The sequence below is a fragment of the Rattus norvegicus genome, chromosome 16, assembly GCF_021556685.1.
Source record: "Rattus norvegicus strain SHRSP/BbbUtx chromosome 16, alternate assembly SHRSP_T2T, whole genome shotgun sequence".
Taxonomy (NCBI): Eukaryota; Metazoa; Chordata; class Mammalia; order Rodentia; family Muridae; genus Rattus; species Rattus norvegicus.
Window position 1 is genome coordinate 58,497,508 of NC_141549.1, and position 27,447 is coordinate 58,524,954.

The 27,447-nt window shown below is 37.4% G+C and overlaps 1 protein-coding gene, 1 long non-coding RNA gene and 1 pseudogene across 4 annotated transcripts in view; 2 read left to right on the forward strand and 1 right to left on the reverse strand.

The window, feature by feature from the left end:
* LOC148000573 (LINE-1 retrotransposable element ORF1 protein-like) overlaps positions 1 to 367 on the reverse strand; it is a 28,160-nt gene extending 27,793 nt beyond the window's left edge. For all 4 annotated transcript variants that reach the window (XR_015639929.1, XR_015639930.1, XR_015639928.1 and 1 more), the window contains exon 1: positions 246 to 367. This is a non-coding gene — a long non-coding RNA (LINE-1 retrotransposable element ORF1 protein-like). The remainder of the gene's footprint in view (positions 1 to 245) is intronic.
* The window catches only part of Erich1 (glutamate-rich 1), a gene marked incomplete at its 5' end in the record, with an annotated part of 52,793,804 nt that overhangs the window by 27,626,948 nt on the left and 25,139,409 nt on the right, over positions 1 to 27,447 (forward strand).
* On the forward strand, positions 1,477 to 1,641 carry LOC148000574 (U2 spliceosomal RNA; annotated as a pseudogene).

Sequence of the window (27,447 nt, forward strand, 5' to 3'; positions counted from 1 at the left end):
AATCTATTACAAGCCATATCCATCATCTTTCATGATCTAATCTCCTATCTTATACAAAGATGTATCACCATCAATAAATATTTACACAGAAGCTATACGACAATGAGAAGTCCACGTGAAAACACATTAGCTAAAATTTTAGTAGGTATACACCCATACCATTCATTGGCAATAAGGCAGCAGCAGCCATGCAACTTGACCAGTAAGAGGTCCTATTTTTAATGACAGCAGAAATGCTACCATACCTGAGATGGTGCTGTGCCCAACCTCGACCAGCAAGGAAGACCACAGGAGATCTTCTTCAACCAGTTTTACTCAGGAACCTTGATACAATCTGCTGACCTCTATCTTTTCTGACTTTCTCTCCCGGGGAACGCCCTGCACCACACTTAAATAGCTAGCACTGGCCAGTCCTAGCAAGCCACGTGGGTCATGTAGATAGGCTGTCACTATGCTGAAGCTAGCAGGCCAGGCAGACATAGCCAAATAAGGACTTGTTTACTGCATGGAGCGCTCACCAAAGGGAGGGTGGAAGGCAGAAACCAGCGCCATCTTTGAGGTGCGGCACATAGCAGCTCTCTACAAGATGGGATTTTGCAAAACTGTGATTAAGACTCAATGTTCTTATCAATGCTGAGATTCACTACCAGCATCTACTAGACTGAAGATGTTAATGATCTCAAGTTGTAATTCTTCAGGATCATTATAACCAGAGAAACTCAAATAATACTCTGCTCTGAAATGAATTAATGCTGACAAGAGTATGCCACAGAGCCTCAAGGTGTAGGACAATCAAAAATTACCTTTAACCTGATATTTCCTGTTGTGTTCCATTTGTTGTTTCACCACACTTGAAATTGCAAAGCACAGCCAAATACTGGGAACTTCAATGAAGTGCCAACTATGTACAGGGACATGAAGCCAGTCCACTTTTTCAAATGATGGCAAGAATAAAACAAATAGAATAACGATTGTGTAGTAACTAACAAGATGCAATAACTAATTTCCAAGAAATAAAAATATAAAATACCTAAAGCAATCAGCAATGCCACCCACAAAATTAACCAAGTATTTTGACTCAATATTTATTAAACTTTTCCAATAATTAACTTGCAAGCATTACATCAAATGCAACAAGGCAAATGAGGAAGAGATTATACGGCCACCATCCACGTGAATCATGTGATAACAGAAAGTAATAGAAGTGTTTCTTTGCAACAACCAACAGAAGATATTGCCTTTGCTTTTCAACAAATGTCCAATCACATACATTTCTTGTCTATATTTAGATCTCTGTAACAGCATTATTTCAGTTCAGTTAAGAGGCAAGAGATCCTCTTACAATAAGGGCTCAGAAGTGGGATTACATCTTCTTGTAGGTAAGAAATTCCTTCAAATGGAATTTTCTGGCTTAAAAAGTTCAAACAATGCATTTTATATTGAGGACAGAAAATTTAGCTTCAGAACATGGGTTCAATCGCTTCTCGGCCTTTTGGCTAAGATCAAGTGTAGAACATGGGTTCAGCTCACATCATTTCCTGTTCTCATTATATTCTTAGCCATAAGTACCGATGCATGCTGTGCCTTTATCAATTCTAATTATCGTCTTTTGTCACAAGCCTGAAGTATTAGAATTTTACTGCACAGTAAGCCCTGAACAAGGGATGTTCCCCTGGTGACACTTTATGTGTGTGGACAGCGGCAGAGTTCATTTGCTGAGAGTTGCAGCAGAGAAAGATCAACCAATCAGATTAGCAGACAGGATTTTAAAAACTCTAAGAACCCACCATTATGTATCTTGAAATGAGATGGCTATTAAAATGCTTATCATGCATTCTGCAACAAATAGCACCATGGGTGTTAGAGTACAGAATCTCCCATACACCGACATATATCAAATTTATGAACAGTATTACCCCATAGTCAGCGCCCAACACTGACACAAGACAACAAAATAAATGCCAAATGGTCACATTTTTTTTTCAATCAGGCCAATGTACTGTTTATAGTTTTCTTTACAAAGATGTGGTTTCCTTCTAATTTTGTACTTCAAAACTTCGAGGCCCAGTGATAGCTCCATCAGTTATTTTCTTCTGAGCCTTTTATTTTTTTAATTCACAATTTAACAATAATTGTACCTGCCTTGCCAGGTAGGTGAAATTTGAGGAAGAATTCAAACAAATGATATAAATTCAAGAATTTTGATTGATCCAAAGTGCGTTTTACAAGCAGGACAGAATCATTACTAACCCCTCCTGAATATCGTCCTCTCTGACTGCTCAGTTGTGAAACTCCTAAAGCCTCTGTTTGAGAAATAAAGCAGTCGTATCACCATGTAGCATAGGAAATCATCCTAGGGCAAGGTGCTACAGAAGGTGGAAGGCTTTGTGCATAACCATTGACATTTTAAAGCTCTATCTGCAATCTGTTAGAGTTTGGATCGGAAACCTTTCTTATATTCTCTGTGAGTATCTTTTTTTTCTTTTTTTCCAAATCACTTCTTCTTTGACATGGTCGAAAAATGTGCAGACTAGGGAAGATGATGCAAATCCTGCAAGGCTGTCACTTACCATCCCAGCCAGCACTAGTGCTGAGAAAATGAAAAAGCCTTTGACATATCAAAATTTAGCAGCAACATTCTAACTGGGGCGAGCACAATATTTTTAATCCTCCTTGCAAAGATCAAATTAAATCAACAGTAAGCTCTGCCTGACACAGCTCTATGTCATGGACTGCTCGGATGAGAAAGCTGGGAAAGGCTGCAGCTCTTGACTTTGTAGCCTATGGTTTTTGGAGCAATCCAGGGAGCAGCGATAAGCCATCCCTGCATAAAGATTAGCTTTCTAGACAGTGAAATGGTGTCAGAGAGAAGTGGAAGACCCAGACACCCATTTTTTTCCCCTGGCATTTAGATTCAGCTAAAAGCCATCAAATTTCACAGCTGAACTTCAAACATGACTCAGTCAGAGGTTCAAATTTCTCTTTTCTGCAAAGCAAGACATCTGTATATTTCAGCCTATACAACTATGTATTTTAGAAATTGTATATTAAAAGCAGATTCCCTTAATCGATAGTAATTCAGAAATTATAGCTACATCCACTAAAAGTTTCACTTGATGGCAGTTAAAACTTGAGGGCATTGTGGTTTTTCTTTTCTTTTCTTTTCTTTTTTAAGCTCAGTATTTGTGAGACACATCTGGAAAGCATTAAAAAATGCAGATTCTAAGTGCTTGTCTGCAGTCCCATTGAGTGGGTCTGGAAAGAAACACCAGAAATTGCACTTTTTTAACAAGCACCCCAGGTGAAACTGAGCTTACAGTCTTTCGATCTTAATGTGATTTTTATAATCCTGATTGTGTTTAAGTCCCTAGAAGAAATTTTTAAAAAAAAGGAATGCAATAGCCTAAAAAAGCATCTTGACAGTTTTGTCGGATTCTGGCTTCTAGAGATTTGTAAATCGAAATTTTATGATATATTAATCCATAATATGAATACTTTCTGTATAAGCAAACCAAACAAAGAAAAATAATGTATCCTGAGAAAATTATGCAGATCCCCAAAGCAAGGATTTTCCATGTGGGACATTTCAAGGAGCCTAGTTCTTATGTCCAAGTTAATTCTCTCAGGTACAGTAAGTATCTTTAGTTTTAAGTTTTTGCGTGTCGTTTGAGAGTACAAAAGATGCCAGTATAAAAGGGATGTGACTGATTCAAGATACTCAACCCTCCATGGCAATATTTCTGTCTGCAGTGAAATAAAATTCTAGTTCTTCTCCATGTGATGCTCAAAGTCTGCCATCTCAATTCCCACGTTTATTGTTCCCCTCAAAAGTCTAAGACCTCAACATTCTTTGTGTGATCATGGCATTAAGTATAGCACATCTAGTTAGATTGATGGAATAGCACACAGCAATTGTTTGTATGTGAATCATCACACTGCTCTTTAGAAGATAGATCAGATTATCCACTTGTGTGCAGTTTTAGATCTATGTAGATTTATATAGTTTGGGTTTGCTTTGTCCTTTGCATTTAAAAATGAATGTTACCTCTTATAGTTCATTACTTCTTAACAGGGGGACTTAACAGCTGTCAAAAATCTCTGTTGTGATGAAGAACAAGAGATGTGGCTAATGCCCCACTGTCATTATTACCTTAAATTGATGCAATACTAGTTTTTAACAAGGAAGCTCATGTTTTTATTTCTCATTGGACATTCAAAATTATGTAGCCAGTCTTTTTTCTTGGTAGTATTTAGAAATATTATTTAGTGTTTCTTTCCACACACACACAAAAATTACCAGTATTAACCCACTGCTTTGGTGTGTCCATAAACCATAAATGTGTTTGTTCATTGTACATGTACATTTACTGACAACTTCTTGACTAAAACAAAAACTGAATGCATACGCCCTATACTCACAGAATTACAAATTCAGTATCTCTTCATCAGATAGCAATGATTGACTATTCTCCATGAGTAGATCACAATTTTATAAGACTTTGCTTATATCTTAGAAATCATAGCACACCTATTGGTCTGCTTGCAATTAGACTGGGTCTATATCCAAATACAAGGCAGTTTCATGCATCTTGTGTCATGAAAAGTAATAAACTCATTATAATTTAAATGAACTTGATAAAGTCAAGTAAACCCACCTATAATGGCTTATAGTAGAAAAAATCTATGAAAATGTCTTAATAACACATATATTGTTTTCTCTTCTTCTGTCTGAATACAAATATTAGGTGTCTCCACTGAATGAGACATCACCATACCTCAGAGTCTGGCTTTCACTGTACATATCCATGCACTACTCATCTAGGCTATGGCTTTGAAAGGGCACAGATGAAACCAGTATGAAAAATATAACTGCCACCAGGTGCAAGACAAAAGTAGAGACTAATGAAGCCTTGTTTTGTATTAGTGAATTAATTTTATTTTATACATAGGTATGTTTCCTTACATGGTTTGCAAACATCTAGGCATCATATACAGTGACCAGAAATGGGTATAAGACATTCCAGAACTGGGGTTCCAGTTGTAAGCCACCATACAGGTGCTGGTAACCAAGCCCAGGTCATTTGTAAGAGCCACACATGCTCTTAACTGCTAAACCAACCTTCTAGCTCCACACCTAGGAGAAAGAATAAAAAACATTCAGTTCACAGTGTTCATGTGGATACTTCAAAGTGAAACTGCATAGAACAGATCCTAGGAACTTTCAAATAAGAACAGTGATATGTTTTCTAGCCATGTTTTCCTGCCCTCAATAGACATCCCACTAAGTTCTGATTGTTAATCAGAAGGTATTCTATATTAACTCTCTAAATACTACAGCTGTGTTGGTGCAAGTGTCAAAGTCCGCCCACATGTCTGGAATATTTTTCTGCATAGGCCAAAGCTTTCCAGATAGTTGAGATGTTATCAATCTGTATACATTTCTTTACCTTTTAAACAAGATGAAAATATTTTATGAAGTAAATTTCATGGCTTATTTCTCTAAATTCTGTGTTTCAATGAAATCTCTTTGTTGTAAGTAACTCTTAATTATGGTTCGGGAAAAGAATGAAAAAATTTGCAATTCTTGCCACAAAAAAGTAGATCCTGCTCTCCTAGCTAAAGCAACCAAAAACCTAGGAAAAACCTGCCTACATGAAACATTTTAGACCATGGAGCCAATTGAGAAATGATAATATCTTGGCGATAATCAACAGATGAAGTGAGCTTTACAATTACTCACGTCATAGCTATGAAAGAATCTTTTGAGTGTGATGAATTGAGGTGGAACTCGGGTAGATTTTAACAGACTCCAGGAGTTGTAGACATGGAATCAAGAGAGGGGAAACAAAGGTATCTAAAGAACTAAGAGGAACAATACAAAAGTAACTGTATTGTGCCTGTGTCATGGAGAGAGAGAGAGAGAGAGAGAGAGAGAGAGAGAGAGAGAGAGAGAGAAAGAGAGAGAGATTGATTAATGCAGAATTGATCATGCAACTATGAGGTATGAGAATGTTCAAGATCTTCATTCAGCAACCTGGAGTCATATAGAACCTAATAAGTCATCTGAAAGTAGAAATACTCAATATACAGGAAGAGTTTCTGAAGTCTGAAGGCACAGAACTTCTAGCTCTGACCCTCGCAGTCAAGTGGGCAGTGTTCCCTGTCAGTATGACTCTGCACTGCATTTGATCCTTCAGTTAGAAAGAGGATACCCATTCACATGAAAGGACAATCTTCTTTACTCAATCGGCCAGCTCAAGAATCAATTTCACCTAGAAACACTCTGGAAAGCATTCCCAAGGTAGAGGTTAGTCAAATATTTGGGCATCCTGTGGCCTCAGTAAACATTGTATTTTCCTAGCTTCCAGCAAAATATTGATCTGTGCAATTGTGTAAGTAAATAACCTGGGATAAGAGCAAGTAATCACCCAAACAATTAGAAGAGCTAATACCGTGCACTCACATGGGAGCAAGACTAATCTCTTCTTCTACGAAAAGAAAGGAAAAAACAATACAAAACATTATTCACAGAACACTATACTGAGATCTCACAAGGATCTTGTTTTTGCATTAGTGGATAATTAAATCTAGGCTAGCCCAACTCCGTTCCCATTTAACACATCTTTAAAGAAAGTAGTGTGTGTGTGTGTGTGTGTGTGTGTGTGTGTGTTGTATACAAATACACATAAATATAAAAATGTAAGTGACCTACAAAATAAAATTTAACAATGTCAAAAGACTAAACGTACTTTAAAAGTGGAGGAAGGGGCTGAGGATTTAGCTCAGTGGTAGAGCGCTTACCTAGGAAGCACAAGGCCCTGGGTTCGGTCCCCAGCTCCGAAAAAAAAAAAAAAAAAAAAAAGAACCAAAAAAAAGTGGAGGAAAAAAGAACAGCTCAAAGTGATATTTGAAGTTAGTATTTGAATTTTCTTGCTTGGTTAGAGTCACATCGAGGTACTTTATATTATTTGGGTCTATTATGAAGGGTGTCATTTCCCTAATTTCTTTCTCAGCTTGTTTCTCTTTTGTGTAGAAGAAGGCTACTGATTTATTTGAGTTAATTTTATACCCAGCCACTTTGCTGAAGTTGTTTATCAGCTTTAGTAGTTCTCTGGTGGAACTTTTGGGATCACTTGAATATACTATCATATCATCTGCAAATAGTGATATTTTGACTTCTTTTTTTTCCAATCTGTATCCCCTTGATTTCCTTTTGTTCTCTGATTGCTCTGGCTAGAACTTCAAGAACTATATTGAATAAGTAGGGAGAGAGTGGGCAGCCTTGTCTAGTCCCTGATTTTAGTGGGATTGCTTCAAGTTTCTCTCCATTTACTTTAATGTTAGCAACTGGTTTGCTGTATATGGCTTTTACTATGTGTAGGTATGGGCCTTGAATTCCTATTCTTTCCAGGACTTTTATCATGAAGGGGTGTTGAATTTTGTCAAATGCTTTCTCAGCATCTAATGAAATGATCATGTGGTTTTGTTCTTTCAGTTTGTTTATATAATGGATCATGTTGATGGTTTTCCGTATATTAAACCATCCCTGCATGCCTGGGATGAAGCCTACTTGATCATGGTGGATGATTGTTTTGATGTGCTCTTGGATTCGGTTTGCCAGAATTTTATTGAGTATTTTTGCGTCGATATTCATAAGGGAAATTGGTCTGAAGTTCTCTTTCTTTGTTGTGTCTTTGTGTGGTTTAGGTATAAGAGTAATTGCGGCTTCATAGAAGGAATTCGGTAGTGCTCCATCTGTTTCAATGTTGTGGAATAGTTTGGATAGTATTGGTATGAGGTCTTCTATGAAGGTCTGATAGAATTCTGCACTAAACCCATCTGAATCTGGGCTGTTTTTGGTTGGGAGACCTTTAATGACTGCTTCTATTTCCTTAGGAGTTATGGGGTTGTTTAACTGGTTTATCTGTTCCTGATTTAACTTCGGTACCTGGTATCTGTCTAGGAAATTGTCCATTTCCTGTAGATTTTCAAGTTTTGTTGAATATAGGCTTTTATAGTAAGATCTGATGATTTTTTGAATTTCCTCTGAATCTGTAGTTATGTCTCCCTTTTCATTTCTGATTTTGTTAATTTGGACACACTCTCTGTGTCCTCTCGTTAGTCTGGCTAAGGGTTTATCTATCTTTTTGGTTTTCTCAAAGAACCAACTTTTGGTTCTGTTGATTCTTTCTATGGTCCTTCTTGTTTCTACTTGGTTGATTTCAGCTTGATGTTATGAAATATATAATGGGTTGAATTGTAGCTTAGTAGCAAAGCACAGACTGAGAATGTATTAGGCTCTGGATTCAGTATATATCACCATAAAAAGACACAAGATGGAAATGAAAGCAGCTAAGACACTATAGAAGAAAATCTTCCTAAATTTTAATGAGGACAATAGAAACTATACACAATTTAACACAAGATAACTTTTGATAATCTAACATGCACATAATCAGGAACTATAGAGATTGGAACAGAAAAACTATCACACTGACAGTTCCCAACAGTTCAACAAACTCATCAGAAAAACTATCCCAAGAAACTAACTTGCATAACTAAATTGTATAAAACAAATAATAACATAGAAAACAAAAGAGGAGGGAGTGAACATGGAAACAATATTATTCATAAAGGAACAGAGATAAGGAAGACAGACTGTTTTTCCACTGGAAATGAACTCAGCCAAAGACATGCTTTAAATATGGAGAAACAATTAAAGTTGAACTTTTCCCCAGGTGTGGTGACACACATTCATAAGCTCAGTGATCTAAGGCTGACATAGGATCTTATCTCATAAACAAACAAAACAGGACAAATACCAATGTCAATTCATGTCTTGTAACAATATCTTCCTAAAAATGCAAGTGAAAGGCATTTCAAGAAGAGTTCAATATTCCGCAGACCACACTACAAAAATGTCAGATCGCTGATCGATGGATATCAGAACAATACATCCTTGAGGCCTATTGAATTAGTAGCCTTATTTCACTCCTAAAATAGATGGCTCCTATAAGCTGTTCTGGCTATTGCTTCAGCTCACAGACACCATTTTATAAGATTGGTTTTTTTAAGGCTTTTGTCTGTAAGGTCTCATAGTTATCCCTATCCCTTTCTATAATAGACCTTTGCATCCTAACTTCCCATTTATAATCAGTGGGCTCCGAAACTAGATAAGAAAATCTAGATTTGAGACCAAATGGAGTTAAAATGTTGAATACCCATTGTGTGTACCAGTCATTATTTCAAAATTATCTAATCTTTTCCATAGCCTAATGACTAGAGACAGATGGTAACCGGCTTTACAAAACCAAAACTGAGTCAGAAATTCCACACTTAATCACACTGGCTCTATTTCTTTGCAATAGTCTACTGGTGAACAACCCACTTAGCCTCATATTCTTCATGGACTCGAGCCCAAAAGCACTTTGTCTAACTCTGCAATGAATTTGGACAGAGTTTACTAAAAGACATTCAAATAGGACAGAAACTACATATGATTTGAATCCATCTGATGCCCATACAATAAACATATGAACTCTAAAAATTATCACTGTGCAGATCCCCCAAATTTTATCACCTTGATCTTATGCAACCAAAGCAGCAGAGCCAGGAAATTAAAATTTTCAGACATTGAAGTCAGATCTCTCAGGGGACATCAGCCTCCAACAATCTCCTGAGGATAGCAAGTGTCAGAGTTTCCTTAAGGGATGCCAAAGTCTGCCAAGGAAATCAGAAAGGAAAATTGGACCCAGCAGCATGATAAATGGGTGAGAGTCAGCCTGCCACTCCAAAACCTGATGCCAGAGTAATCTGCAGGGACAGTGACTTTGCAGTGAACCATAACTCAAATGTCACCACAGCACTCACCCCAGAGAAAAGAACCCTCTTCGGGTCTGATCCTCAAGATAGTTAATGGTGACCACTCACCTCCAAAGGCATGCCACAGCTATCAATATTCAGTGTCAATAAGAAGTCATTAATCTATAGGTAGACATAACTATTGTTTCATTTGATTAAGACCTCCAATTAATACTGCTCATCAAAGAGACAGCTGTTATAAGGTAATCCATGCTGGGAAGATCATCCAGACACCTCATTCAGTGAAGCATCCCTAAGAGCTAAAGAATCATCAGCCAGGAAAGAGCTCTGAACACGAGCCAAAGAGTTCATCCTTACAAAGTGTATTGAGAAGTATGTGATTGACTGAAGGGCCAGGGTCAAGGCCACAAGAGGACATTTCCTATTATGTTATTCTGATTGCCGAGTTGTTTCCCTCCACTAATGTATGAACTCTCTTCTTCCTCCTACTTGGGTCTGTCCTTATGCGTCTGTCCTCATTTCTTCCCTTTTCTTCTTTCGTATTGTCCTTCCTTCCATCCATCTCACCTTTCTTTATTCTTCCCACTCATGTGGCACTATAGAACTTGTGTAGTTGTTGTATCAGCTGAATTTTGGGTTAGTGGCCTATTTAAAAGAAATACTAGACACAATAAATTTTTTTCCATTTCTCGAGAATTAAGCCATTTTCCATGTGGCTTCTGATAGCATTTCCCTTGAGTAGAAGGAACCACGAATCTGAAGCTACTTTTTCTTCAAGGTCATCCAGAAAATTGAGTCTTGGCTTAGTCTTAATTGCTATCAATATGCCTTTCAACACTCACTCCAGCCTCACCTTCTCTCATACCCTTTTATAATCCAGTATTTCTAAAAACCTCAGTGTTATCTTTGGCTACAAATCCCATCTACTCATATTTTTCATTAAGAGCTTATTTTATAAAACATTTCTTCCCAAAATGTAAGCTTATTTTAGCATTAACTATGTTTTGATAGTGTCAAAGAATGCTTTTCTTTACTTTTGAGATGTTGATAATGAATCTGAAAGAAAACCCAATATAAGGTCAAGTAGTTAAACAAGGTTTTGACTGTATCAAAAATCTAATATGGTCTTTGAACAAATGGGAATGTGTATTATGCAGCCATACAATGGAAGCATGGAAATGTCAGAGTCTTTACAAAAAAAATGGCCAGAAGTCAGAAATTGAAAAATATAACAGTGTGTCAGGTTTCTTTTATTTTCAAATTCTTTATGGTCAACTTTTAATAAATTATTTTTTAAAAATTGACATCAACACTCAAAAGGTATGTGAAGATTTATACAAAGAATTCAAACCCTTTGTTCCTGGCTATGCAGTTCATTCCTTATGATGAAGCATATTTGCTTATTTCTTCTCAAAGGTAAATATTATATTAGTCAATCAAAAAAGAAATTATTGAATGATTATTGCTATAATACATCAAATGATATATTAACATCTGCATTCCTTCCTGAGGCAGTTTATCTTCCCAAATGGAATGCAACTTAAAGATGGGAATAAGTTACCATGCAAACATTTACAGTGTGCTCTTACTGGCATCTATCCAACATTCAGATAGTAAAGTTAGAGACTGGGGAGAGTAAAAAGATGTCTGATACACAGAGAATATAATTCAAATGTGGAAGTGTAGGAAAGCACAAAGGGCTATACATTCAATAGAAGGATTATGCCACTAGTAATTTGGATTCCAGAGCTTCTGGATACAGTTAACTGATTAGCATGTTAAGTCCCATGGACAAAAGAGAAATAGTGTTAGCTTAAGGTCAAAACATATCTATTATGGTAAGTCATATTTGTACAATTGGTTGCTGTTCCAGACTTTTTCTCTAGAACTCTCGGGCTGCTGTCAGCAAATTATATTCATGCATCAACCCAAATGTCTCTTACGTTTGCATTTCTAACCAGTCTCTATCTTGTATATCTGAGGGCTACAAGGATTTTCAGAGGGGGCATATTCTTTGTTAATACTAAGTACTGCCCATGTGTTGTTGATAATTTTATTTCTTCAAAACAAAAAACTGAAATGAGAAAAATGACATTTTTAGAAAAACTCCTTTTATATTAATTAAACCAATTATTGGTGGCTTCTTTTATTCTAGAAGAATATCAAGGAGGAAAAACTCAGATATTTGCAAAAATCAAGTTGAAGATATTACTAATGTCTAGAGCAATAAATTATTTTTTAAAAAAAGATGAGAGGTGAACATGGAAACAAAACTAGGTGTTAGAAGTCTCCATCAGACTGGGAGCATGGTCCCACAATATGGAACATGGAACACGGCGCTTTCCCAGCATGCACAAACATGATTGAGTCAACAAATGCTGCAAAAAGAGAAAGAAGTAAGCTCCAAAAGTCATCAAATGGTTGACATGTGAAATGAGATGTGCTGCAAAGTATAAAACACGCACCATCTTTTGAGAATTTGGTAGACATTTTTAAAAATTGTTCTGATTTCAACATAAATGCTAGAATGATTACACGCTGAAGCAAAAATGTCTTCAATGCATTGGTAAAGTAAAATATATTTTTGAAATTAATTACACATGTGCTTTCCTACTTTTTTGATGTGTCGAATGGAAAACTTTGAATTACATATTTGTAACTTACATGTTTTTATTAGACAATGCTTTTCCAGTGGTAACCCATGCATACCAAAACAGGCACATTTATTGATGAGTCCCTAGAAGAATGTTGGGAGGTGTAGGCTCACATGACTTCACTTCCTAATCATTCAATATGAAGCAATGTATTGAACGGACTCACATGTTTCTGTGGGGCAGAGAGTGCGCATGAATTTAGCATGCATATAACAACATGTAAGAGATCCCACAATAAAGTTTTCACTATTACTCCAGAGAATTCTTGGTGTACTTCCAAATGAAACCATTTCCAATGAGAACTTTCATTCTTTCTCATCCATAGGCACCCTACAAACCCAGAAGTGCCTGTTTGTCATCTGTGTTTGTTACTGGCCAACTGAAGCAGAACTTCAAGTGGGAACAGAGGCTAAATCTATGTTATTTTCAAATATGTGAGAAATATTCACTCTAAAATATATTAGTAATCTCTACCTACTTGGAATGTTCAGTCTTAAAGTCACATTTTAAACGACAGGTTTAGAAATGCCAGCAACAAACAGTATTTGAGTTTCCTGTGACAGAGAAACTTGCTATCCTATAAGTCTCCTAGTAGCCACATCCTATCAGAGAGTTAAGATGACATCTCTGGCTACTTCACAATGGTCATGATGTCAGCTGCTGAAGATAAAAGAAAAGAAAAAAATACAAGGGGCAGAATGAAAGTTTTAACTCAAAACCAGCATCTTTTTCTCTATGCTATTTTGCAAACTCATACTCCCATAGTGTGTCAGTGACTTTTTCACTGTTGTGATAAAAATATCTGAAAATAAATTTAAAAGAGAAAAAATTATTTTGTCTCACTTCCACAAAATTTCATTTCATGGTAAATCGGCTTCTTTGTTTTTGGTCATGTGGCAAGGTAAGAACATCATGGCACAATGCAGAGTGGAGAGCCTGCTCGCTTCACTGTGGCCAAGAAGCAGAAAGAGAGGGGGAGAGAGAGTGAGAGAAAGAGAGAGAGAGAGAGAGAGAGAGAGAGAGAGAGACAGAGACAGAGACAGAGACAGAGACAGAGACAGAGAGACAGAGAAGCATAAAAGTCTCAATACCCCACTCAAGAGTAAGACCCCAATGGCTTAAATTCCTTCCTTGTGTCACATTTATAAAAGGTCCCAATACCTCCTGGCAACCATACCATGGGCCAAGTCTTTAACACAGGAACTTTTCAGGATCAAGCTCAAAGGAACAAGCTTGGAACTTAGCAGATAGCCTGAGAAAGAATATACAATAGACCTGGCTTATGCCTGCACATCCACATCATACGCAGAGACATCAAGATTTATGAGTCCTCTGAAGTGGAAACTTCTAGTTCTTTGGAAAGTTGGTTAAGTCAGATGATGTTTTGCTGTGGCACACAGGAGAAAGGCTGTCTTGCTTAAGCAAACACGAGAAAGACGGCTTCCCTGAAGCAGACACAGATGAAAGGATGTTTTAATATAGCAAACGCATGTGAGGACCTGTGATGAAGGAGTATAAACATGACCACACAGACAGTGGGAGATGAGCACGGAGCCCTGGTTTGGTTTGGTCTTACTCCCTATTTTAATGACACGTATGTATTGGTTTGCCTTACATAGCATTGTTGAGCTCAACTTGTGGTAATGCTGCCATTGAGAAAAACTTGTCCAAGGACTGCTAGTGAGGTTCCTGTGGCAGCTCGCTACACTGGCAGACTCTCCTTAGGCCAGTTGGAGAGCCTGGCAGTTTCTTCAGGATGGACCTACGGCCGCCTGGTGTCTGTTTGCTGCAAGGACTGAAGTGTAGCTGCTGAGTCATAGCTGGTGTTTACTACAGGACTGAACTGCTGCCCAAGAAGATCAAGCTCGCCCCCAAAGAACTATTACTGAACAGGTCCACTTTCCCCATATCCTAATAACTTTTCTAATAATCTCTGCTGGGTGGTGGGCTAGAGAAAAGGTTGAACCCTTATTAAAAGTAGGCTGCAAAAAATTATGCCTACAGTCCTCTGATGGATCCCAGCTCACAAAGCTGCCCTGCCTATTCCATCAAATGAGTCATTTTCAAAGCTTCCTTAAGAGATGCTAATGTGCAGCCAAGGGTAAAAGAGCACAGAATCAGAACATTAGTATCAGAAATTAAACTTGTGTCAAAATAGGCTAGAAGCCTTCTAAGGCTAGATTACTGGTCCACCAGAGCAGTCAGAAAGTCTGAACAAGGCTTTAGACAACATCGCAGATAAAAACAACTTTTCTAGAGGCCGTACTTGAAGGTCACTCAGCTAGTGGACAGAACATCCCCTTCCTGCATCTTCTGTATACTCTTTACTCTGAAAAGACAAGGTAGAACTTGGGAGAAGAAATAGCACAATCTGGACAGTGATTTCTGCTCCTTTTTTAAATCAGTAAGCATGAGAAAGGATGTCTCTTTTTATACATTCAGAGAATGGCTTCTCTGAACAGGCAAGTCTACAAGTATAAGGAATTAACCCCCAGTGTTCCAGTTTGTTTTGTTTTGGTGATAATCAACTGTATAATTTTGCAGCCTTGTAGGATCACAAAGCAAGAGTCATCTCCCACCTGATTAGACCTTTTAAAGTATATGACTTAACATTTTAAAAATGTGGTCTCTGTTTACCTAGGTTCTCTGAGTCCTCTCTCCATACATTCTGAACTCCAGGTATTGGGGGAGGGATGAGTGTATGTGTTAGTTTTCTAAAATCCTAGCACAATTCTTCCACCTTTTCAAATGGCTTCTCTTCTCAGTCCTTTGAAAGCAATATAAACAGTTTCACTGACTTAGTAAAAAAAAAACTGAAGTGAAAACCGTCTGTACTGGATGGGATCAATGCTTTGCAAAGGGAAGAAGACAAATAGCTGTGGCATCTCCACAATAAACAGTCACTAAAATGTGTGAAGGAGCTCAGTGCCGTTCTACTTCACAAGCTTTCGCCTTATTTAGCTCCAATTTCCTAAGACTCTTCTAATAAAATACAAGAAAAGCATCCTGGACACTAGCTGTAAATGCACTAACAAAACAAATTCTTATTGAGTCATAACAGTAGTAGTAGATGTCTTTCTAAACACCAGCTATGAACCAGGTACTGCGTGAATTCCTTCTGCACAGTGTTCTTTCACTAAAAATATGCAGTAAGAGTCAGTAATACTTGACAAGGAAACTAAGGCATGGCTGGTTAGGTTAGCACTGGTGAAACCAGCCATGAACATACAGTTCACACTCTGATCTGAAAGTTAGGGCTCTCTCCCTTAAAATGACTACACATGCTTGTAGAAAGATGCCATTCTAAAAGCTATGAAATATGTAAAGAAATGAAGCATTTTATTTCAGTGACCCAACCCTAAAAAAATATACTCTGGCTCAAAAGGTAAAATGATATGTGAGAAAAACTGAAGAGCACAAAATCTAAATATCAATGATCTTACCTATGACTCCACTCAGAAGGCATTAATAATGTGTCTAGGATAAGTCCAAATGAATAAAGCCAAGGTATTACACAATATGGTTATAATCCTCATAATCACATCTCCTTTCGATGGAAAAACAAACAGCTAGAGATCTAAGTAGAGTCTGCAACTGAGACAATGAAGATCCATTATGCAAAGCCCACTCTTCTCTCTTCTCCCAAAGACTCATTCTGACAAGACAAAGGGTTTCTTTCAAATCTTTATTAAAGTAGTTAATCTGACCTGGTAGATTTCATATCATGATCAAATTTAACATTCAGTATAATAAACCCAAACCCACATTGTCTGAAAGAATCTTCTTTTCTTCCTTCCTTCTTTATTTTCCTTGCCAGAATTATTTGCTGTGAATCTGTTTGCTTCTCTCTAAATAAGTAATGTCTTTTTAACAGTTAAAAATATTAAGGAAGTTGCACTGCACCTGCATAGCACTAATATTGAAGCAAAATTAAAGCACCTGAGAGAAAATGAATTGCACAGAATTGATAGACTCAAATGTAAGACAGAGCAGGCTAAATATGAAAGAATCATAAATCAGAATCATCAATAAAGTCTATCTTTTTTTTCTTTTTTTTCTTTTATTGGATTTTTTATTTACATTTCAAATTGTATCCCCTTTCCTGGTTTCCCCTCCAGAAACCAGTTATCACGCCCCCCTGCTTCTATGAGGGTGCTCCCTCATGCACCAACCCACTCCCTCCCACCCCCTTCCCCCTGCTTCTATCACTCCACCTCCCCACCCTGACATTCTCCTACCCTGGGGCATCCAGCCTTGACAGGACCAAGGGCCTTTTCTTCCACTGATGCCCAACAAGTCCATCCTCTGCTACATATGCAGATGGAGCCATAGGTCCATCTCTGTGTTCTCTTGGGATGGTGGTTTAGCCACTGGGAGCTCTTAGGGGCCTGGTGCACTGATATTGTTATTCTTCCTATGGGGTTGCAAACCGCTTCAGCTCCTTCAGTCCTTTCTCTAACCTGTGAGCACCCACCTCTGTATTTGTCAAGATCTGACAGAGCCTTTCAAGAGACAGTTATATCAGGCTCCTGTCAGCATGTACTTCTTGGCATCTGCAATAGTGACTGGGTTTGGTGTCTGTGTATGGGATGGATCCCCAGGTGAGGCAGTCTCTGGATGGCCTTTCAGTCTCTGCCCCATGCATTCTCTCCCTATTTCCTCCTCTGAGTATTTTTGTTTTCCTTCTAAGAAGGTCTGAAGCATCCATATTTTAGTCTTCCTTCTTCTAGAGCTTCATGTGGTTTGTGAATTGCACCTTGGGGCAAGATTTTGGGTTAATATCTACTTATCAGTGCATACCATGTGTGTTCTTTTGTGACTGGGTTATCTCACTCAGGATGGTATTTTCTAGTTCCATACATTTGCCTAAGAATTGCATGAAGTCATTGTCTCCACTATGTACATAGCAGCCTTATTTATAATAGCCAGAAGCTAGAAATAACCAAAATGTCCTTTAACAGAGGAATGGATACAGAGAATGTGGTACATCTACACCATGGAGTACTACTCAGCTGTTAAAATCAATGACTTCATGTTGCCTTATAAATCAGTAAACAAAGTAATGAAGCAGAACAAATGGGAAACGAAGTGACAAGAACCAAGAGTGAATCCTATTTTGCTAAAAACTGTGATTTTTGGCAATTTATTTTATATCATAGGGCCTTTGCTCCCTGATAAAACTCATGGAGAAATCATGGACTTATATAAGAATACACATCTCTATTTTCTATGCCCCATTCTAATGAAATACTGCCTTAGTTAGGGTTTTTATTGCTATGACAAAACACTATGGCCAAAAAGCAAGTTGAGGAGAAGCATTTTCTCATGGAGGTGGTTCCTCAAAAAAGGCTCCCTTCCTCTCTGATGACTCTAGCTTCTGTCGAGTTGACAAACAAAACCATCTAGTGCAAATGTGCTAAACCACAGAATGACTAGCAGAGATTAATATTTTGTTTCAATATAAGTTACTGACATTTTCACATTGCAGTGAAGCTCTTATAGTTACCTCAAATTATTATTTGTGATCATCAACTCATCAATGCCACAATAATCATCAAATTCAACACTGTTACTTGTCAATCTATTAGCAAAAATAAGCCTCTGCAGCATAACATTCTCTAAAATGTTTTGATTTTAATGAGTAAACATACCTGGTTCCTCTTTTAACCATGTGTCAGTTACTTTAAGTTTTTTTTAAAAAATATTATTCTAAAATGAGACTTTATCAGATTGCTACCAGGTTTCCTTAGATGCTAGACATTGTATTAGGTTCACTCTCTCTGACACTGTCGCATTCTAACTCCTCCATGTCAAAATCAGAGATACCTCAATGGCTAGGACACAGAGGATGAACAAGGATAATTGGGAAACTTCTAAAAGGTAACTTCCATTTTTGGAAGTAAAATGACCAATACAACCAATAATGAAGCTGGGATTCACAGGGTGCAAACTCAATTCAATGGGCTGACCAGAAAATGCCAAGAGAAAACAAAATAAGACAGACTAACTCAATCAGTAGAAACAATTAGCCAGCAAAGGTACCAAGAAGCCAGAATAATGGGACTATTAAGCAAATATCCCTATTAAAAAGGGACAAAGTATAGTCATCCAGCATTTGTTATTGGTCTCTCCCTCATCTGAATGCTTAGAAGTCAAAGCTGTTTACAAGTAAAACATCACAAAAGATCCTGTGATCTAAATGCACACATCTCTCTAGAAGAACACATATGTGCTCTGAAAAGAATAGGAAAACTGAGCTGCATGCTCTGATATGTAAAATCCATGGCCATTTGTTGAATATTTAAGATAAACTATCAACACAGCACGGTGCTTAATATTGGCCTACTAGGTTGAGCCACTCAATCCACCCTAGCCTCCTCTGACATCTCTTAAGAGTCACATGAGAAAGCTGGAAGGCTCATAGCATTAGATTTAGGAGTTGAAAGGTTTAAATAGTGGTGTCTCTTAAATGTCAATGTACAAAACAAATGTCAGGGTGTTTGGTGAATTCTAGGGATTCCATGAAAGAATGTGAATGTAGGATCTACAATGAGTTCCCCAAAATTGCCTTTAACAGGACCCATAGTCTTACTAAGAAGGTGACCTATAAACCATACTTCCTGGCAAAGTATTCTGAGTCAGAGAAATATAGTAACATGCTCTTACCTACTCTTCCTCGGGTGCTTTGAAAGACTCTGTCCATGTTTAAAACACTACTACTCCTTTAATAGTTAGCTAGCTTCTCAGTACTAGGTATGAATGTGTCTGAAGTACAATTAGAGAGGTATTGGTTACTGCCAATATTACCACCCTGCTCTTGCACCTTTGAGGGTCTTGTACTATGCTGTTTGTTGATGTGGTCCATAGGTATTACAGCTAGGTAGCGCTGTTGCTTGCCTCCCTCGTTTGGAAACTTGCATAGACCCTTCTGGTGAATACCAGAACACCTACAAAAATACTCCAGCACCACAGTCTAAGTGAACATTCTGTAAGATGGGTCAAAACATTGTAAGAACCAGAAAATTATGTTTTCTATGAGTTTGTATCCCTTAGTAATATTAGAAGCTATACACATAAAGTCTCAAAAACAAAACTTCCCAAATATGAGTTGAACAAGGATGACACCAGTGATATGCCAAACTAAATATGAAAGATGTCATGTAGCCTCACCCCTACACCAAGAGCTATAGTCAACTGATGAAAGCTGGGAGTGGGGGAAGGGAGAAAACACCAACTGTTTGTTCAGTGCAAAATGATCAGCCTGAAAACATCGCTACAAGTAACATTATTTGGACTCAACAGGTTACATTTAGGAATATAAATATATACAAATAAACATATTCACGCAATACCAATTACTGAAAAAAATGAGACCAACTATTTTTAAAAGTGTATAGAAGGGTATATGGGAGGGTTTGGAGAGAGAAGAAGAGGGACAAAAGACTGTCATTATTCTATAATCTCAAAATAACAGAGCATGATGAAGAGGTGAACAAGAAAGCATTTAAGAGCAAGAAACAGGGATATTAGTGAAACAAAAAGATGATATGACATTGGCATAACTATAAAAAGACTTGCTCCCCTCTGTCAATTCTTTATCCTATCAAAAATAGTATCCCTTTTGGGGAATGGTTAGATGAAGGCTTTTAATAGGGGAAGATTCAGAGACACAGAAAATAGCAACCCTGAGGGAAACCAATAGACTCAAAGCAGAATTGAAAGTTCCATATCCTTGGTTGATAGATAATTGTCTATGTAATAGAACCTGCAAGGACTAATTTAGACAGATGCCTGAGCTGTGAAATGTTCCAGCATTCCCTCTGTCTTAGTTGTTTTTCTCTTGCTATACATGAAATACCACAACCAAGACAACTTAGAATGAAAGTATTGGGCTTACAGTTTCAGAGAGTTAGTGTCCATGGTGGTGGATCAAAAGCATGAATAGCTGGGAGCTCCTACCTCAAACTACAAGGAGTTATCAAGTGCACTTTGAGAAAGGTGTAGTCTTTTGAAGCCCAAATCCCAGCTGTGACAAACCTCTTCCATAAGGCCACACCTGCTAAGTCTTACAAACAGTTCTGCAAACCAGAGACCACCTATTTAATCATATGAGCCTATGAGGTCCTTCTCATTCAAACAAGAACACATCCTCTCTGTGAACTCTGGCAGGGTCCAACTTCAACAACTTTGGAATGGCAGATTGCTGTTATGGCCGAGGGCCCATTAAGAATAATACAATAGAGACAGAGAACAGGATTGATAACAACAGAATTACAACAAGGTCTTGTCAGAGCCTTGCCACAAATTCAGGTCATCCAAGTGCCTCTTTGAGCACATTACTAGCTGCTCTTCATGTGCCACCACGAAGGAAGAGTTATTCGAAAATTTTAATTATCACTCTTTATATTATAGGTAGAAGAGCTTCTTAAATTTCAACTTAATACAAAAGAGAAACCTTTAAAAACAAACCAAGAAACAAACCCACTGTACAGGTTATGGAGAATAAGACCTGCACTTGGTCATTTAGGGAAATAAGAAAATCATGGACTTGCATTCAGTAGATCTTTGGATTCTCACCTATGAATTTAAACCTTAAAAGGTTGTTGTTTATCAGATGATTCTCATACGGGAGAGTGAGAGATAAGGTGATATTTATTGACTACCTAATCATCAAGCTTCTACATGGTGTTTTGGATGTAACATTAATCTGGAATCTCTAACCAATACTCGGGAAATAGGGCAGGAAAGACTGACAGAATTACGTCATCAAGGCTACATCCTTGAAGATTGCATGGTCCACATCCCTCATTTTACACATAAAGAAACTAAGGCTAAGAAAACGTAAGTTCGTCAAACCTGGATTAAACAATCTCTGAGAATCGGAGCAATGGTTTGCTGTTTGAGGGCACTAGCTGCTCTTCTGGAGAACCTGGTTTGAGTCCCCACACTAACATCGATGTCCAAAACCATCTGAAACTGCAATTCCATTCTGTGGTATCCCCTGCCCTCCTCCGACTGCTGAAGTCACTACATACAGATGGTTTGCAGAAATACACACGGGCCAAATCATCTATTCATTTTTTAAATTATTCTAACCTAATTACTTCCAATGTACCATGTAGATATAGTATAGTCTGTAAGCTGAGGTGGGAGAGCATCATTACTCATTTCGAAATTCTTTGAAATTCTGATTCTACTGATGAAATGGGGGGACATTACAATCAAAGAACTTGTTTCCTATTATCATCCTCTAGATATTGTATCTATGTTCCAGGAAACCATAGCATTAGAGAAGACATAGATGTCCCCTCTCCATTTCATCATTATACAATGGTATATTTGAAATCTTGTTGGGACACTGCATGTTTTGCCCATCTATGCAAGTCATCACTAGCAAGTATCCATATCCATTTTCGGGTTAGTGAATCTCTTGCATACTGGTACGGACTCAGGATCTGATGCTGCATATCCGTGTCGCCAGATAACATGGGAAACTGAAGCTGTGTAATATTCTAGATCTGTATGCTCAGACTGTGTATTCTCCTCTTCCACACCTCCTCATGCTACTCCTCCAGATCTTACAAGGCAGACAGGACATATCTGGGTGGCAAGGAGCAGGCTTTTTTCTTTCTAAACGGGACCATTTTCATACCAGGCCACAACTACCCTCTCTAGAGTAGCTTCTCTAGTCACGGAGGTTTTATATCCCTTGCTCACTGGAGTCTTTCATAGTTTCCAAACAGCAGGGATAGTCAGAAATCAAATTAAAGAAGGCCAACTTCTAGAATTTTTACTCTTGTTACATCTTACTACAGAGGCAAGGAACTCAGAGTGGTCTAAAGACTTGAATTCAGCAAAAATGGGGAACTGAGCAAAGAGATAGGTATCTGTATGTTTTCATTTCTACTGTGCTTTATCACCAGAAAGCAAAATCAGTAGGAAATCAAGAGTATGTGAGACTCTAAAAGGGCATTTGGAATGTATCAAGCTATTAAAAAATAATTTTTTAATATTTTTTTCTTTACCCTTTTTTCTCTATGCCTTGCAGAAGATTGAACCAAGGGTCATGTGAATTAGGGAAGCACACTCAGCCACCAAGCCATACCTCTCAGCCCTACTTTCATTTTTATTTTTATTTTGAGGCAGAATCTCACTAAGTTGCTCAAGTCGGCCTTTAACTCACTTGTAGCTGGGATTCACCTTCCTTCTGCTTCCGCCCCAAGAAAGTGCGAGGATTACAGGAGCCAAGCCAAGCCAGTGTAGTTCTGTTCTCTTATGAGATGTGGCTTAGAAGCAAGGTTGGCCATTCTTGCTGACCCTACGTCTGGGAAGCCAAAGGCAAGCACATAAAGCAACTTGATATTGATCATGGATTTAAAAGTCTGCTGAGGCATTAGAAGTCATTTTAGAACAAGAGACTTATCTGCTGATTTAATTCTGACTTAATGCAGTCTACAAAAGTTATATTACCTATAACTAGTAGATATCATGCACAAACTTCTAAATTCTAAAACTTCGTTCAAAAATCATTGTAAAATGAATTTAAATTTCACATTTGCAAATGATAATTATATAAGTACTCACTATTCTTGTGGGTGTTTAATATTTCTTTGTTGACAAGTTTAATAAGAAGGAGCAGATTTAGCTCCTCTGGAGGTGCTGTGTAGATTTTGAAGGCAGATTTGGTTCTTCTGGGGATGCTTTATAGAGTTTTGAAAGTCAGAGAACTTTCAACTAACTTGACACTCAAACCGGCAAATCCTTTGGGATATTTTAAAGGGTGAACTTTACATCCCCTGGCTTTTCCTTTCTAGACAAAGATTTCTGTGGTTCTAATCACAACTCAAAGAGCCTTAAGTATACCAAACTCAGAGACCAGGAACCCTGTCCAAAGTCAGAGTCAGTTTGAGACAAAGTTTACTTCACACAGTCTCTGCTTCTCCTGACTATTGGATTTTTATTTATTACAGCAGATTTATCATGTGCTAGATAATTTCACATTCATGGCTTTTCTAGTGCTCAATTTATCAAGGAGAGTGGTGCCACATCCTCCTGTATTTTATCGCAAGTACCATCAGACTAAGAGAGACAGGTTCTCCTTCTCTGGTAGTGACTTTGCTGCTAAATCATAATTCATAATGATATGTCTTTCCTGGGTTCAATTTTTAATGTTGCTTCCCTTTTTGGAGTGTTTACATAACAGGGGAAAAAAAGAGGCCATTATATATGAGTCCCATCTACATCACTCATGCGTGCCCCACTGAGCGGATGAAATCAGATAGCTGAAATGATTCAACGATTTCAGCTACTCACTTTAGACAGTTTGGGGGAAGTTGCATACTTTTTCATTATCAAAGACAAGAAAAATGAGGAGAAACGTGAGGTGGCCGAAAATCGTGACTTTCACTCTCCTTCTAAGTTGGAAAAAGTGAGGTGCTTAGTGATACTGCACACTGATTATATAATACAGAATAGCTTAAAATCAAAACCATATGGATTAGCGAAGGGCCAAGGTCCACTAGAAAGTAAAGCTATCTTCTTCTGTGCTATTTCTGAGGTATGAATATGGTTACTAATAACATTCATTTTGACTTAGAGAAAAGTCAACAGATATGCTGTTCCTTGAAAGTGATGTTCACAATTTCTTAAATTCTTTTTTTCCCTCTCCCATGTGCCTACAGAGGGTTCCCTTGTGTGAAACCAGCACATGGCACTGTTAGCTCCACATGGACCATTAGCTCTGAAGATACCCCACTCTCATTTTCCAAGAAAGTTAAAGGAGGTTCTCAAAGTAAAGGCATTTTCAATAACAGTTAATATTGGAGATCAGTGATCCTTCCAAAAAAGTTCAAAGTTTCTCCTTCAAGTGACTCCCTAATGACTATTAGAATGCACTAAGAGTCAAAAGTCATTGAATGAACAACTTGATATGACTTTCAACAAAATATATCATGTCTCAAAACCTCCGGTGCCTTGACTGTAATTAAAGACAAATCTCATTCTCAAATTTTATGATCCCTTGACTCATGACTTTTATCCAACTCTTTTGAAGAGAACAAGAAAACTACATTACCTATTCCTATTTGATAGCTATTTTTTTTCCGATCAGCATAAACTATGATTCTTGGAACCCCATTCAAAATCCCGGTTCAAATTCAGTCAGTATTCATTTTTCTGCACTTTATATAGATCTGTAAAACTAGGAAATCATTTTCCCAAATTTTCATGTTATTAAGATGATGGTTGTATATGTGCAAAACACTCACAGTCCAGTATCTTTATAATAATATGCCATCAGCGCTTTGCTTCTCAATCTTACAGTCTGGTAACAGTTTTATTTTTGTATTAATGATGTTCATAAGCATCTGATAGGTCAGCTATTGCTTCATTCTCTTAGATAAATTCATTTCTCACTCTAATGATGTCTTACATTGTTCATTGAAAGTAATTGGAGTCCTGAGGAAAATATGCACTCAATCCTATTATTATATATAAGAAATTATAATGATTAAAAATTGAATGACTAGGGCCTTCCAAGAGGTCATGGGTTTAGAAAAGAGCTCAATGAATAATATTGTTACAAAATATCCTTTAAAGAAGAAGAAAAAACTATATGTAGAATAATGTTTTTAGACATCTTGTTGAAAAAATTCTGTCATCTAAATGTAAAATTAACTGTTGAAAATAACCTTAAAATGTATTTGGGGAATGAGGAATGATTGCTACAGATAGCATATCCTTAGTAATGGCTAGCTCACTGAACAAGTATTATTACACGACCTGGGGGCTTTTCTTCCTGGTGGATAAATATTACCACATAGATTTAGAAATATCTTCAGTCTCTGTTTATTCTCTATTCTACTTGGAAAAGAAATACTTGTGAGAATGGTATCCCCACTTCTCACAAACACTTTAAATGAGGCATGTGTTAGGATTTTATGGTTGCCCTGGTTGCTTGGTCTGTATTTTTATTAGAACACCAATCACTTAATCTCAAAACCAGTGTTTGTCTTAAAGCTACTGGCATCTCCCCTCAGAAGACTTTTTCCATTTTAAACCAAATATTAAAGTTTTATGCCAAGTAGCACAATGTTATATTCCTGTCGCCTTAGGTACATTTGATCTGAGCTGCAGAAGCCTTGGTAAAATTATACATTCACTGTTAACTTTCTATGTAAAATATGCATATTCATATTGTGATGGTTAATCTTTCAACTTATTGGACCTGAAATCAACTGAGAGGCACATCTCATTGTCTCAGCGAGGATGAGGATTACCTGAGGGAAGAATCTTCCCTACAGAGCAACATAATGTACTTTACCCCAGATATCTAGAGGTTCCAGGAAGAAGTAGCAGTTTTTACCACTCTCCTCCCTTCTTGCTGCTGAGTGAGTCTTTCTTGTTGCTATTACTGCCATCCTCACTGTCCTGGGATCACTGTTTTCAGGCCATTACTGTGTGGACTGAAGACCGCAAGTTCTTGGAGAATCCTTCAAGCTCTCAGCACCATTCTCATACTAAGGAGTCTCCCCATCCTCAAGAGCTAATCAAGCACCAGGCTCTTAGTCACTCTTCAGGAGACAGACATTGTTCTCTTATCTAGTTGCTACCTTATAGGCCACTCTAAAAAACCTCTTTGGTAAAACATATTCATTCCCTCAATTTTCTTTCTTAAGAGAATGCTAAGTGATATATATGATGTGTGTATTCTTGTATGTATGTGCATATCTATTCTTATAGACTATAAATAAATTTAAAGGCATTATTCCTAAAAGATAAGATTATACGTATTTTTACCACTAAATTTTTTTATTTTTGAAATATGCTATGAGTAACATATATTTCCTTGAATAGTAGTATAAATAATATGTTTTAAAATGTAGCATTTCTAGTCTATGGAGAAGAAATGCGCAGGAGTGAGTTGACTTCATCTACTGTGTTGCTTTTGGGGATCCAACTGAAGTCATCAGGCGTGGCAGCAAGACCCTTTACCTAATGAGCCATCTTACTGCCCCTTTTTTAAAAATAATAAATTGAAAAGAGTTTAGTACAGAGTAATGATTTAAGACACATTACAGCAGGTCTACGAACACTAATATACTCTGTTTTCATCACTATGAACTGTACATTGTCTACATTGGACTACAATTTATGCTAAGGCAGCATGGCAGGCTCTTTGTACACCAGTTTTACCGCTTATGTATGAGAAATGGGCTGGGATGCTCCAACCACTGTAGAGGCAATAGGACATAGGGATTTTTCAATTCCATTACACTGACATGGAACCACTCTTAATTATATTCACAGGTCACCACTGGCAAAATCGTCCTTGTCACACGTACAATTATACACATACACACTGAACACTTGTATGGATCCATTATATAGATTCAGTATTACACTTAAGGGTGGATCATCTAAAAATATATCACCTAGTATTATATTATTCTGTAAAACTACTGGAATGTTCTTCCCAGAGTGCTGCTGTCATACTGTGAGTACTGCTTTAGTATCTTTACTTCGCCCTGTGTACACTTTGTTACAAAATACTTCTCCAAATAATAATTTTGTGGTTACCTAAAGATACATTAAATTACTTACCAAATGCCATGCTTGATCTTTTAGATTATTTTCAGTATTTTGCAATATGAGCATCCTAATGAAAACATTTTTCCCATGCCAAGGAGCCTTTTCCTGTGACTAATCTCCAGCCATAGAACTCCAGATGTAAAGATACTAACCTAGAACCAAATTTGCACATATATTTTTGTTGTCAGTTTCACAAAGTGTTTCACCCTTAAGACACTTTTTCAACATGCAAAAGTAATTTGAAGCCAGATAGTTGAAGGTTCAAATCCCAGCACTAGACTTCCCAGCTTCCTGCCTAAACAATATGGCCCCTAAATTTCTATTTCTTCATTTGGGAAAAAATGGTTTAATGGATTCTTTACACATTGTTCCATGTATAATC